This window comes from Hordeum vulgare, chromosome 7H, assembly GCF_904849725.1.
Source record: "Hordeum vulgare subsp. vulgare chromosome 7H, MorexV3_pseudomolecules_assembly, whole genome shotgun sequence".
NCBI classification, from domain to species: Eukaryota; Viridiplantae; Streptophyta; class Magnoliopsida; order Poales; family Poaceae; genus Hordeum; species Hordeum vulgare.
Window position 1 is genome coordinate 42,043,217 of NC_058524.1, and position 16,136 is coordinate 42,059,352.

The following is a 16,136-nucleotide window of genomic DNA, read 5'->3' on the forward strand; positions in this document are numbered from 1 at the left end:
TCCTCCCAAAATCAACATGGATGAAACTTTGAAAGCTATGCATGTCTCCATGATTGAGAGCCAAGAAAGAACCGCCCAAATTCTTGCTAGACATGAATGGCTTAAAAAGGCGTGTTCTCGTGATGAGAATCACGAAGATCGTAAATTGCTTGGTGTGACTCCCATTGAATCTTTGTTTTCTTGTGTCAAAACTAATGATTATGGGGCTGGATATGAATCCACTTTGGTTGAAAAGTGCCCCAATGATTCGGAGTCCATCTATCTTGATGCTAGAAGCATTAAAAGTGGAGTAGAAGACGTTAAAACTTTGAGTAGTAATGAAATTACTACCATGGATTTCAAGGAATTCGATTATGATAGTTGCTCCTTGATTGAATGCATTTCTTTTATGCAATCCATGTTGAACTCTCCATACGCTTATAGCAAAAACAAAGCGTTTACCGTTCATATCGTCGAAGCTATGATAAAAGCTCTTGAAGAGAAACTTGAATTAGAAGTCTCTATCCGTAGAAAGCTTCATGATGAGTGGGAACCTACAATCAAAATCAAAATAAAAAACAATGAGTGCAATGCTTTGTGTGATTTGGGTGCTAGTGTTTCTGCGATTCCAAAGTCTTTATGTGATGTTCTGGGTTTTAATGAGATTGAAGAGTGTTCTCTTAATTTGCATCTTGCTGATTCTACTGTCAAGAAACCCATGGGAAGGATCAGTTATGTTCTTATTGTTGCAAATAGGAACTATGTACCCGTGGATTTCATTGTGCTTGACATTGATTGCAATCCTACATGCCCCATTATTCTTGGTAGACCTTTCCTAAGGACTATCGGTGCTATCATCGATATGAAGGAAGGGAATATTAGATTTCAATTTCCTTTAAGGAAGGGCATGGAACACTTTCCTAGAAAGAAAATAAGATTGCCTTATGAATCCATGATGAGGGCCACTTATGGTTTGAGAACCAAAGACGACGATACGTGATTCTATCGCTCCTATGCCTAGCTAAGGGCGTTAAACAATAGTGCTTGTTGGGAGGCAACCCAATGAATTTATCTTTTCCTTTCTGTTTTGTTGCGTCCACACTTTCGTAATTCTTTTGTGATTGTGCTTTTTGTGTTTGAGCCAAGCAAAGCCTTTGTGACTAGTCTTGGTAATGGTTGTTTGATCCTGCTCGAAAAAGGCAGAAACTTTTCCCTCACGAGATGATTTTTCATTTTTATTCAAAAAGAGCTTCTGAGTTTATTATTTTTTCTGCTGATTGATATGCTTTTCCCCAGACCTTATTAATTGTTCAGAATTTTTGAGATACCAGAAGTATGCGAAGTATACAGATTGCTACAGACTGGTCTGTTTTTGACAGATTTTGTTTTTGTTGAGTTGGTTGCTTGTTTTGATGAAACTATGGTTAGTATCGGGGGTACGAGCCATGGAAAAGTGAGAATACAGTAGCCCATCACCAATATAGATGGAATTCAAGTTTTCTACAGTACCAAAAGAAGTGGTAGTTTGTTTTCTTGTACTAATGTTATCACAATTTTCTGTTTAAGTTTTGTGTTGTGAAGTTTTCAAGTTTTGGGTGATGTTCTCATGGACAAAGAGATAAGGAGTGGAAATAACTCAAGCTTGGGGATGCCCAAGGCATCCCAAGCCAAATTCAAGGACACCAAAAAGCCTAAGCTTGGGGATGCCCCGGGAAGGCATCCCCTCTTTCGTCTTCAATCCATCGGTAACATTACTTGGAGCTATATTTTTATTCACCACATGATGTGTGTTTTGCTTGGAGCGTTTTGTATATTAGGAGTCTTTTCTTTTGTTGTGTCACAATCATCCTTGCTGCACACCTTTTTGAGAGAGAGAGACATGCACTCATCGTGATTTTGCTAGAATGCTCATAGTGCTTCACTTATATCTTTTGAGCTAGATACTTTTGCTCTTGTGCTTCACTTATATCTTTAGAGCACGGCGGTGCGTGATTTGGTAGTTGGCTTATGCTATGAAAGTAGTCCCAAATGTGGTAGGTACCCAAAGAGGATGCAAAAACCTCCATCTTCATGTGCATTGAGTAGAAAGAGAAATTTTGATTCCTCTCAATTAGTTTTGAGACATGGATTCGGTAATATTGAGAGTTATGTTAGTAGGGTGTTGGGAATCTAGAAATACTTGTGTTGAAGTTAGTGATTCCCGTAGCATGCACGTATGGTGAACCGCTATGTTAGGAAGTCGGAGCATAATTGATCTATTGATTGTCATCCTTTGTGTTGAGGTCGGGATCGCGCGATGGTTTACACCTACCAACCCTTCCCCTCGGAGTATGCGTTTAGCACTTTGTTTCGATTACTAATAAAAACTTTCGCAATAAGTATGTGAGTTCTTCATGACTAATGTGAGTCCATGGTATAGATGCACTTTCACCTTCCACCCTTGCTAGCCTCTCTAGTGCCGCGCAATTCTCGCCGGTGCACAAACCCACCAAATTCCTTCCTCAAAACAGCCACCATACCTACCTACTATGGCATTTTCATAGCCATTCCGAGATATATTGCCATGCAACTACCACCATTCCGTCTCATGACTTGTGCCGGCACTCTCATATTGCCATTACATGATCGTAAGATAGCTAGCGATATGTTTCAACGTCATACGCCATGCTAGATCATTGCACATCCTGGTACACTGTCGGAGGCATTTCCTATGTAGTCATCATCATTGTGATCTTTGAGCTGTGAGTAAACAAAAGTGTGATGATCATCATTATTAGAGCATTATCCCATGCGAGGAAATAAAAAAAGGCCAAAGAGCCCAAAAACAAAAAAAAAGAAAATAAAAAAAGAGGCCTAAGAGCCCAAATGAAAAAAAAGAGAAAAAGAGAGAAGGGACAATGCTACTATCTTTTTCCACACTTGTGCTTCATGTTAGCACCATGTTCTTCATGATTGAGAGCTTCTTGCTTTGTCACTACCATATGCTAGTGGGAATCTTCATTTTATAACTTGGCTTGTATATTACAATGATGGGCTTCCTCAAAATTGCCCTAGGTCTTCATGAGCAAGTAAGTTGGATGCACACCCACTAGTTTTCCTCTTGAGCTTTCACATTCTTATAGCTCTAGTGCATCCTTTGTATGCCAATCCCTACTCATTCACATTGATATCTATTAATGGGCATCTCCATAGCCTATTGATACGCCGAGTCAATGTGACCATCTCATCCTTTTTGTCTCACAACCACCACCATACTCTATTCCACCTATAGTGCTATATCCATGGCTCGCGCTCATGTATTGTGTGATAGTTATAAAAATGTTTGAGAAAGTAAGGGTGCGAAAACAATTACTTGGCCAATTCTAGGGTTGTGCATGATTTACATTAGTTGTGTGAGGATGATGGAGCATAGCCAGACTATATGATTTTGTAGGGATAACTTTCTTTGGCCTTGTTATTTTGGAAACTCATGATTACTTTGCTAGTTTGCTTGAAGTATTATTGTTTTCCTGTCAATAGCAAACTATTGTTTTGAATCTTACGGATCTGAACATTCATGTCACGTTAAAGAAGTTTCAAAGGACAACTATGCTAGGTAGCATTCCACATCAAAAATTCATTCTTTATCACTTCCCTACTCGAGGACGAGCAGGAGTTAAGCTTGGGGATGCTTGATACGTCTCCAACGTATCTATAATATTTGATGGTTTCATCCTATTATCTTGTCAAACTTTGGATGTTTTGCATGCCTTTTATATATTTTTTGGGACTAACTTATTAACTCAGTGCCAAGTGCCAGTTCCTGTTTTTTCCATGTTTTTGACCCCTTTCAGAGGAGATTTTGAAACGGAGTCCAAACAGAAGAAAATCCCCGAAAATATTTTTTCTGGAACGAAAGAAGATCAGAGAACTTGGGAGCCAAACCAGAGGAGCTCCAGGGGCCCAACAAGCCCCCACCCCGCGGCCAGGGAGGGGCGCGCCATCCAGGCTTGTGGGCCCCATGGAGGTCTCCTGACCTAGGTCTTTCGCCTATATAATCCCAAAAATTCCAGAAAAAATCAAGAAATCATCGCAATCGCTTTTCCGCCGCCGCAAGCTTCTGTCTCCGCAAGATCCCATCTAGGGCACGTCCTGGTGCCCTGCTGGAGGGGGGATTAGGATACGGAGGGCTTCTTCATCAACACCATGACCTCTCTGATGATGCGTCAGTAGTTCACCATAGACCTACGGGTCCATAGCTAGTAGCTAGATGGCTTCTTCTCTCTCTTGGATCTTCAATACAAAGTTCTCCATGATCTTCATGGAGATCTACCCGATGTAATCTTCTTTTGTGGTGTGTTTGTCGAGATCCAATGAATTGTGGATTTATGATCAGATTATCTATGAATCTTATTTGAGTATCTTCTGAGCTCTCTTATGCATGATTTCATATCCTTGTAATTCTCTTTGAGTTCTCGGTTTTGTTTGGCCAACTAGATCTATGATTCTTGCAATGGGAGAAGTGCTTGGTTTTGGGTTCATACCATGCGGTGACCTCACCCAGTGACAGAAGGGGTAGCGAGGCACGCATCATGTTGTTGCCATCAAGGGTAAAAAGATGGGGTTTTCATCATTGGTTTGAGAATATCCCTCTACATCATGTCATCTTGCTTAAAGCATTACTCTGTTCGTCATGAACTCAATACACTATATGCATGATGGATAGCGGTCGATGTGTGGAGTAATAGTAGTATATGCAGAAAGTATCGGTCTACTTGTCTCGGACGTGATGCCTATATGCATGATCATTGCCTTAGATATCGTCATGACTTTGCGCGGTTCTATCAATTGCTCGACAGTAATTTGTTCACCCACCGTGATATTTGCTATTATGAGAGAAGCCTCTAGTGAACACTATGGCCCCCAGGGTCTACTCCACACCATATTTTCAGCCTTACACTTTTTACTTCGTTGCACTTTCCGCCTTCAGATCTCACTTTGCAAACAATCTTGAAGGGATTGACAACCCCTTTGAAGCGTTGGGTGCAAGCTTGTTTGTGTTTGCGTAGGTACTCTGGACTTGATGAGGCCCTCCTTCTGGATCGATACCTTAGTTCTCAAACTGAGGGAAATACTTATTGCTCCTGTGCTGCATCACCCTTTCCTCTTCAAGGGAAAAAACGACGCAAACCAGAGAAGAAACAAGAAGAATTCCTAAGCGCCAGGGAAGGACTTTTGTTGCCGCAGCATCCCTCAACATCGTCGGACAAAAGATCTTTGATAATAGCAATGCTAGGATCAACTCTAATTTTCTTAGCGGGTGTAGGTGTTCTAATGTAGCCTCTACGTATCACATTTGAAGCTTTAGGATGATCCTTTATCCTAACAGAGAAAGGTGGTTTCTCAATGTTAGCACTGGGAACAATAGGATCATTATAGGCAATGGCTTTATCTTCAACTGGATTGGGTTTAGCTACATTGACTTCTAAAGGAGGAGGATATTTAAACCACTTCTCTTTGGGGAGATCAATATGAGCAGCAAAAGATTCGCACAATGAAGCTACAATCTCAGTGTCAAGTCCATACTTAGCGCTAAAGTCACTAAAGGTATTTGTTTCAACAAAGGATTTAACGCAATCAAACTTGAAATTCATACCTGACTCCTTACCTTCTTCCAGCTCCCAATCTTCAGAGTTGCATTTAATTCTCTCCAATAAATTCCATTTGAAGTCAATATGTCTCTTCGTAATAGAACCGGTACAAGAAGTGTCAAGCATGGTGCGATCATCATGAGAAAGCCGAGCATAGAAGTTCTGAATAATAATTTCTCTCGAGAGCTCATGATTGGGGCATGAATATAGCATTGATTTAAGACTCCCCCAATCTTGAGCGATGCTTTCTCTGTCACGAAGCCAAAAATTATAAATATAATTCCGATCATGATGTACTAAATGCATAGGATAAAACTTTCGATGAAATTCCAATTTCAACCGATTGTAGTCCCATGATCCAGTATCATCACATAGCCTATACCATGTCAACGCCTTATCCTTCAAAGATAAAGGAAAGACCTTCTTCTTGACCTCATCCTCGGGCAAACCTGCAACCTTAAATAAACCACAAACTTCATCTACATAGATTAGATGCAAGTCTGGATGTGATGTTCCATCTCCTGTAAAAGGATTAGCCATCAGTTTCTCAAGCATACCCGAAGGAAATTCAAAGAAAATATTTTTAGTAGGTGCATCAGGTTGAGGAGAAACTATTTGTGCTTCCGTTCGAGGTGAAGATACCCCAAACAAGCCCCTCAAAGGATTAGTATCCATAGTGACAAGTGACAATAAATTTCAGCACACTATATGAATGTTTCCTTACCAAGTTCCACTTACCAAAGGCGCTTCACTCCCCGGCAACGGAGCCAGAAAAGATTCTTGATGACCCACAAGTATAGGGGATCAATCGTAGTCCTTTCGATAAGTAAGAGTGTCGAACCCAACGAGGAGCAGAAGGATCTGACAAGTGGTTTTCGGCAAGGAAATATCTGCAAGCACTGAAATTATCGGTAACAAGTGATTGTGTGGTGAGATGATTCGTAGCGAGCAACAAGTAACAAAAGTAGAAACGGAGCAGAAAAGTGGCCCAATCCCTTTTGTAGCAAGGGACAAGCCTGGATAAAGTCTTATAGGAGGAAAAACGCTCCCGAGGACACACGGGAATTTCTGTCATGCTAGTTTCATCATGTTCATATGATTCGCGTTCGTTACTTTGATAGTTTGATATGTGGGTGGACCGGCACTTGGGTACTTCCCTTACTTGGACAAGCATACCACTTATGATTAACCCCTCTCGCAAGCATTCACAACTATGAAAGAAGAATTAAGACAAAGTCTAACCATATCATTAAACTAGTGGATCCAAATCAGCCCCTTACGAAGTAACGCATAAACTAGGGTTTAAGATTCTGTCACTCTAGCAACCCATCATCTACTTACTACTTCACAATGCCTTCCTCTAGGCACAAAATAATGGTGAAGTGTTATGTAGTCGACGTTCACATAACACCACTAGAGGAAAAACAACATACAACACATCAAATTACCGAACGAATGCCAAATTCACATGACTACTATTAGCATGACTTATCCCATGTCCTCAGGAACAAAAGTAACTACTCACAAAGCATAATCATATTCATGACCAAAGAGGTAATGAGTAGCATCAAGGATCTGAACATAAACTCTTCCACCAAGTAATCCAACTAGCATCTACTACAAAGAGTAATCAACACTACTACCAACCTTACAAGTACCAATCGGAGTCGCGAGACGGAGATTGGTTACAAGTGATGAACTAGGGTTTGGATATGAGATGGTGCTGATGAAGATGTTGATGGTGACGAGTCCCCTCCGATGAGAGGAGTGTTGGGGATGACGATGGCGACGATTTCCCCCTCCGGGAGGGATGTTTCCCCGGCAGGATCGTCCTGCCGGAGCTCTAGATTGGTTCTACTCAAGTTCCGCCTCGTGGCGGTGGCGAATCCACGAAAAAGCTCCTCCTTGATTTATTTTTTCTAGAAGAAACCCTTCATATAGCAGAAGAGGGGGGGCAGTAGGCCAGCAGGCTGCCCACAAGCCCCCTTGGCGCGGCCATGGGTGGCCGCGCCAAGCAGGCTTGTGGCCACCTGCTGGCACCCCTCTGGCGCTTCTTTGGCCCAGTATTTTTTATAAATCCGGAAAAAAAATCCTCGTTGATTTTTATGGCGTTTGGAGTTGCGCAGAATAGGTATCTCAACTTTGCTCCTCTTTCAGGCCAGAATTCCAGCTGCCGGCATTCTCCCACTTCATGTAAACCTTGCAAAATAAGAAAGAAAAGGCATAAGTATTGTACCATGAAGTGAAATAACAGCCCAAGAAGTGATAAATATCAACATGGAAACATGATGCAAAATGGACGTATCAGTCCATCCTTGTTATCCGAGGCTGCCGGCCTGGAACCCATCCTAGATCGATGAAGCAGAAGAAGAAACTCCAAATGAAAAATCATCGCGCTCACGTCAAGTAACCTTTACATGTACCTGCAACTGGTGTTGTGGTAATCTGTGAGCCATAGGGGACTGAGCAATCTCATTTCCAAAGGTATCAAGACTAGCAAAGCTTAATGGGTGAGATAAGGTTAAGTGGTGAGGCTACAGCAAGTGACTAAGCATTTATTGAGGTGGCTAACTTATGAGTACAAGAATAAAGAGGGGGAAGATCTAAGCATGGCGGACGTGAACTACTGCTGATCAAATGAATGATCCTAAACACCGACTTACGTCAAACATAACCCCACCGTGTCCTCGATCGGAGAAGGAGCTCGTGAAAGAGACAGTCACGGTTACGCAGTCAGTTGGCATATTTTGATTAAGTTAACTTCAAGTTTTCTAGAACTGGATGTTACACAAAGTTTCCACGTTGCCACATAACCGCGGGCACGGCTTTCCGAAAGATTTAACCCTGCAGGCGTGCTCCAACTAGTCCATCACAAATTACCACAAGACACATAGAAATCCTCGATCACGAAGCTCGCGATCTCGTCGGACTCCTTAGTGTAAAACCTCAACTCTGAGATTACCCGAAGCATCACCGGAATCCCGATCCACAAGACATTCGTCAAAGGTAAAACTAATCCAGCAAGGCCGCCCGACGTGTCGACGATCCCGATAGGAGCCGCGTATCTCGTTCTCAGGACACGACGGATAAGCTACGCGTATGGTGGCCTGATAGAAATCACCCAAGTTGCCCTGGGTTGGCCCCACACAGTGCTCTGTTTTGGACCAGCACCATCAGCACTGGCCCTCCCTGTATTATGTTGAATTACTCCTCGGGTTCATGACGCCCTATGCTTTTCAGTATTAACATTATTATTATGTTAGGCAAATGTAGAACCAATGTTGCGCCTTGTCAGACCAGCTTTAATCTAAAACGAATTATCAAGGGGTCCCCATAACAACCCCGATCGTGTTAGGAGCGCTTAATTATGGAACATAACACCGGTAGCCGAAACTAAGGGGGCAAAGGTGGAACAAAACACCAGGCTACAAAGCCCGAGCCTTCCACCTTTTACCAAGTATATAGGTGCATTAAATTAAATAGCAATTAATATGGTGATATAACAAGGAACCCATGTTATCAGATGGAAGCAACTACACCTGCAACTAGCAACGCTAACACATGGTTAAGCAAGAGTAACATAGCCAATAAGTGGTTTGCTAGGTTGTGAACATGTTGAAGGTTTTCATGGCAATGTTGAGAGGCTAACATTTAACAAGTGGTAGGTAGCGAGACATAACGATAGAAACGGTAAAACTAGCATGGCAATGATAGTAATGGTATCTAGGGAAATGGTCATCTTGCCTGAGATCCCGCTTGGAAGAAGAATGAACTCCGTGAAGCAGACGAACCGACGTAGTCGAACGGATCCTCACTCTCCGAAGCGGTCGGAACTCTATCGGGACGAAGCAAACCGAAAACAAGAATCATCACACAATATTCACCACAACACATGCACGACAAGATGCAATCCACATATGATGCATGATCAGTTGTATATATGCAAGACATGACATGGCAATTCACAACAATCAAACACTACACATTAAGTGAAGTTCAGTATGCAACGAGTTGCATATCAACGAAGCTCCACATATGAATTATTTAGTTCTATCCCGATTAGGTACACAACAATATTAAATGTTGCTTAAACATGGCAAGTGGTGAAGCGTAACTAAGATATCCATCTAGGCATTTTAAATCAGGTCAGAAACGACATATAGCATCTCTGAACTAACCTCATGCGTTAAATTAGAATTCTGTCCAGATCTGAACTAATATGTTTTAATATTTGTTACACAGCAAAATAAATAGGTTCACGTGATTCTACGCGTTGTTCCAATCAATTCACACATAGAGAACATCTCCAACGGAGTTACGGTTCAAAAGATACGAACATCGCAAGATATGATGGCATGAATGCAATATGTGTGCAACGACAGTCACAATCATTTCAAAACATACCACCAGCAAGATAATATGAAACTACATGACATTCTAAGCAAGTTTCCTATAGGACATGATTAAAATGGAGCAACGGTTCAACAACGACAAGCTATACAAGAAATCACTACAATCTGCCCAAAATCAGCCACATAGCATTTTCTACACCCTAGAACAACTAGCTACACAAATCCAAAATGCTCAACCTAGATATGAGACAGTAGAGGGCAATTTGCACTGCAACATACTACCACTAACATTTAGTATGGAAGCATGGATCACTAGGAAAAGAACTCACAAAATGGCATCTCACACACAGTTTCAGACTTAGTGAAAATACCAGCTTTTGACAGTGCAGTTTTCGATTTGAAGGCATATTGACATCAACAAAACTATATGCTACAGGGCACCAAATGGCATGAAAGTTGACAGCATGCTAGAGAATCTTAAGGACTACTACTAACTCCATTGCATCGACCTCAAAAGAGCTACAGATCACCAGATAAACTCATCGAAAGACAGCAACAAAATATAACAGATTTCAGACTTAGAAATATTTCAGCATCTCCAAATCCGCACTATTCCCTAGCATGTTGAGAACAATCAAACAACACCGAAACATGGATTTCTATTGCAACCAAAATTACTAGAGCCTAGCCTACACATCCAAGGGCATATCTCTAGTTGACAACTCCTTCATATCATGCACGGATTAAATCCCCCAAAATAAACAAAAGGGCAACATGGCAAAATATCACGCGCACTAACTTGCTGAAAAACTAAAACTAAATGCACAGTTAAATTCTATGGATTTTTCTACCCTGAAAACATATATAATATGTGGGGTTGCAAAATAAAAATATCGCCACACGTATATGCGAGAATATGTCCTAAACACGATATAACAAACTAGCGACGGAACCTACATGCAAAAATGCAAATAACTACTCTAAAATACATGGCAAAAGGTCCCTAAAAATACGAGCATTTGATCTACGGGGTTCAAGCAATCCGGACACGAACGAAAATAAATACGGGACAATTCCCTATCAGGACAGCACGCAAATCTAGACATACGGCGGTTCAAACCACTCCAAACATGCATGCAAGTTGTAAAATCGTAATCTACCTGAAATTCTACACGAGTTACATATATAATTCGTTCCGATCCGATACACGGAATAAAAGTTACGGGCGTTTTAAATATCTAATATTTTCTAAAAATACTAATTCACAGAAAAAAAAAACTAAAATACTAAACGGGCCAAAACTGACTACATGGGCCAAACAGGGGCATGGCGCAGTTTAATTAAACGTCGTCGGCTGCATGGAATAGAGGGGCTGGGGAGGCTCACCTTCGCGGGCCTGGTCCATGTCGGTTGAGGAGGCAGTTGGGCCGGCGCGGGGAAGGAGACCAGGCGAAGGGCGACGGGGCCGGTTCGGGCCACGGAGGCGCAGGGCCTGGGGCGTGCCTGGGCCGATGGGGCGAGGCTGGGCCGCTCGGGGCTTCGCCCTCCCGCACACGCACAGGCACAGGGCGCTCGGCTCCCTGGCGCCATGGCGACGGCTCACCGGACCGGCGAGGGGTACGCCACAGGCGGCGGGGCGGCGGAAAACCGACGGGCTGGACGGATCCGGCCGTCGGGGTTTCATTCCCGGCGGCGGCGGCTCGAGGCGGCACCAGGGCGAGGAGATCGAGCACAGGCTTCCATGGTGGCCTCCTGCGGGACAGAGAGAGAAGAAGTGTGAGAGGGAGCTCGAGAGGAGAGCAGGGTATGGAGAGGAAGAGGGGCGGCTCCGGCCTGTTCTGGGGCCTGGACGCGGCTGCTCCGACGACGGGAGGCCGGGGAGCTCGGGATCAACTGCAACGGGAGGTGCTCGGGAGCAGGGAGGGCCGGCGTTGGCTCCCAGGCGACGGCGGCAGATGGGCACGCCCGGGCCCGATCTAGGCTCGGCGGGCCTGGCGCGCTAAGGAGGAGAGAGAGGGCTGAGGCGGTGGCTAGGGTTTGGTGGGGTAGCACGGAAAACGAGGAGAAGAGAGAGGGGGGCTACATTAGGCAGGTGGGGTTGTTTAAATAGGGAAGGGGGGCTAGGTTTAGTAGTTTTTCGCCCCGGTTTTAGCCGCGCGATCTAAATCGGACGATCTCGAACGCGGGAATGGGCTAAGTGGCTGTGTAGAGTGGCCAGCCGGAGACGAGAGGGAAATGGAGCGGCGCGACAACGCGATTTAAAACACGTCCGACGAATAACCGAAGACGGTGCCCCTACGGTCGACCGTTCGGATATCAGACGGACTCAGATTGCGACGAAAATTGGCACGCGGCCTACCTACAACTAAATAAGGCCGCACGTCAAGTTTCAACCCAATCACAGGAAGTTTTATACACACTTTTAGAACCAAATATTTAACGATGCCACGGGCGCGTGTGAGTGTGGTCGGGCTCAATACGGGCAACGACGAACACGGAGAGAACTAGCAACTAATGACGGTTGCAAGTTTTGAAAATTGGCGGCAACGGGATGCCGATACAATGCGGATGCAATGCTAATGATGCGATGATGATGCAACAATTAAGAATAATCACATGAGGAGAATGGAACAAAAGAGGAATCTTCTCGAGTGTCGGTCTCGGGCTGTCACAAAAGAGCTCTCATTTATAACACAAGTTTTTGGTACGAAGACTCGACCTGCATGGGGTAATGCATGATTTAGCACGCTTAGAAGTTCCCCACTTAGAAGGAATCGTAGAGATGGCCACTACCAATCTCCTTCATTCCACGATCCAAGGCAGATGCCAAAGGGTTCCGAGCCTCCTTGGCATTACTAGAATCAGTTGCCATCGCGATACTAGGCACCAAGTCCTTAGCTTTGGCTATGGACGCCTAGGCTAACTTATTAGCACGGATAAGCACTAGAAGGGAGGAGAGAGAACCAATGTCCAAAAACAAAACGATACCGGAGTCGTAAAAAACCTTGACAAGATGGCTATCAGGAACCGAAGGAAGAACCATACAAATTGGGAAGCTAGGAGGGTTGGGGGCAAATTTACCTACGGGAGAATCGTCCCTATATTATCCTCCGCACACCGCGATGCCTTCTCAGACATTGGCAGCCCAGCCTCCATGGAGTGCTTGCTCTCGCGAGGTGTGGCAACGTGTGAGCGAGTGGGCAGGAAGCGAGAAGAAGACGAAGTCGCCTGCCCACCTGAGTTCCCCGCCTCCACATCCCTAAGATCCGCGTCTAGCCTCCTGCAAAGACCAGCCACCAACTGTTTGGAGCCCGAGGCCGCCCTTCTATTCGCGGAAAACATCCGGACGGAAGATTTATTCTTGGGGAGGGAGACCAGGCCTGAAAGTTCCATCTCCTAGGGCAGAGGCACGTCCACGATGCCGGAGAGCGATAAAGAGGCGGAGCGATCTTGGGCATTGGAGCACACCTTAGAGAAGGGGGTGCTGAAGTTGTTCTTAGATTTGGTGGCCACCCCCACCTCCGTCCCGACAGGGGGCTGAAGCATCCCTAGGAGCCGGCGCATCCGAGGCCACAACCCTTACTAGAGCACCTTTGGCCATCGAGCCATCAGAAGGGCCACTAGACTTGAGCATGCCACGAAGATCAGATCCAAGACCCTCCCATTCAGAGCGCATGAACTTGGCCCCACCTCCACCACCATCATGAGGTCCATCAGCATTGCATTGTGGTTGAGCAAGGGGAAAGGGGGAGGGGAAGCCACGTGAGCACTTTGTCCTTCCATCAACACGCAGATCCAGAACCCCTTGATCAATGGGAAGATCTCCACCGAGCCGAGGAGACGAGACCAGTCAAGGTACCAAACGTGTATCCTTCCTAGGCCCAGCCTGTCCAAGGAGGTCGGATACACCTCCAAAGGCTTGCCCATAAGCTCTCCAAAGGTGATCAGAAAGTAGCTAGAACAAAGTCCCGAAGGCACATCATCAAGAAGAACCCAAACATTAGATATCGAACCAGAGGGGCGAGCGCCTACATCAGCTTCTTTGATGGAGATCACGATCTGGTTGAGGGGGAGAGTGAAACTCACACAAGCATAGTCCATATTGATACTCTCCTTGGAGGGGAAAACGACCACAGACTTAGAGTCTGAGAGACGCTGAAGATGCCAGTCCCAGCCTTCCAACCCCCATTCCTTCAGCTCACTCTGAATAACATCAGGGGAGACCACTTCAGAGAGCACATAGATGACTGCCACATTGGAAAGGGCAGGAGGCACAAACGTTAGCCTCGTGTCACCCTCTAAGGGAAAGAAACAAGATCCCAAAAGCCTAATATCAAACTGTTTGAAGACAGGGGACGAGAGAAGTCATGGCAGTCCATAATAAGATGGCTCTAAGAGTGGTTGGTGAGATAGAAAGTGGGAAAGTCACACTATGATTGGAAGTGGCCAGGACGGTGACAAGCAAAGGAAGTCAAGGAGGACGAAATAGTGGAGATGAATGGAGTGAATCCTTAAAGAAGGGGAGGGGGAGGGGGAGAATGTCGTCCCCAATGGCCACAGAGGAGGATCCAGGGTCAGTGGGGCCAAAGCAACATGACTTGTTAGGGTGCGAATAGCCCGGGCTAGTCCACTCTTAATGGTGCCTCCCGAAACCACCGCCACCGGTGCCGGAAGCCCCCCACCAGGGTTGTAGCCCCCGGGGGACGGGCGAGCTGAAGGACGGGGAGGAGGAACAGATCTACGACCCAAACCCTCCAAAGGATCTCTCGAGCCCCCCGACTGGCCCGTCGCCGCCACCTCTTAGCGGTTGCGACAGGGGCCACCCCAAGAGGGGACCACATTGGTGCCCATCGTCGCCACACTAGATTAAGTCACATTTGCCGTCTCCGCCTCCGCTGCATGGGCCCGATAGTCACGTTACATCCACTTGGGGCCCGCTGACCATGCCTCGGGGTCCCCAGCAACTTGTTTTCGCGAGGTGTGCTTGGCCTTGAGCTTAGAGCATAGAGTCGTCTCGTACTCTGTATCCACAGCCTGCACCGGCGAGCTCTCACGACGACACTTGGAGCCGGAGGCCTCCTCACTCGAAGAACCGCGGTATTTGTCCGTGGCAACCACTGCAAAGAAGGAGAGGGGGAGGGGACAGATTTGCTAAGTCGAGGGATGAGTAAAGGATAACGACACACATCTTAGGATGAGGCTGGAAACCCTAATGAGGGGTCACGACACCCCTTGGGCATCCATATGTGCCCACTCACCCGCATGCCACCGGTCCTAGGGGCCGAGGGGTCACGGGCCGGTCGGAGGGCCCAGAAGAGAATCAAGACTGGGGAAGGGAAGAGACAAGGAGCGGGAGGAACTGGGCAAGGGAGGCCAGCCTGGGGACCGGCCCACAAGCACGGACCCGGACAGGCGCAGGGCCTAGGAGGCTCACCCGGAGCACGAAGGGCTTGCACGCAGCCAAGGCTAGGGTTTCGCCGCCATCCATCACCATGGCCACTGGGAGGCTAATACCCAAAACCCAGGTGGGCAGCAAAAAAAGAGGGGAGGAGGAAGGGCTGGAAGCGCCATCGGAGACCGAAGAAACACCAAGGATGCCAGCTGCCGGCGAGGGAATGAATGAACTTACGAGATTTCTGAGAACGAAGATGAACATGGGTCCACTCTATCTCCGATGAGGAGTGCCCATAGGAAACCCCATGTCCTCCGCAGCAAACTTGACTCGATGAGGACACACCGACGAGGGAAGGGAGCAACGGGGCCCCAGCGACCGAGGCAGATCAGCACCAACCTCCGACAAGTGGGCCTCATAAGGAAGCGCCAAAAAATGGCTTCCCGAGGACACCACTAGATCTATGGCAGGTACGGTCAAGGCCCCTTCACCCAGGAGACGACATGGTGACCGAAGACGGCAATGGGAGAGGGGGGCTAAGGAGGGAGAAGGAGGAGGGGTCCTCGTTAGCGGCCACCGGGCCAACGGTGGAGAGGGGATCCCCGCGGAACACTGGAGAGCGGGAGGAGGGGAAGGGGAGAGGAGTGACGTTCCAAGCTTCAAGCTTCAAGACTCTACATTTCATTTTGTTTGGGAAATCACTATTCGCCCGAGATAAAATACTCAGCGATATAGATGATTTGCCTAGTGTTTTTCATAAGAAACTCGGTCAACAATTAAAAA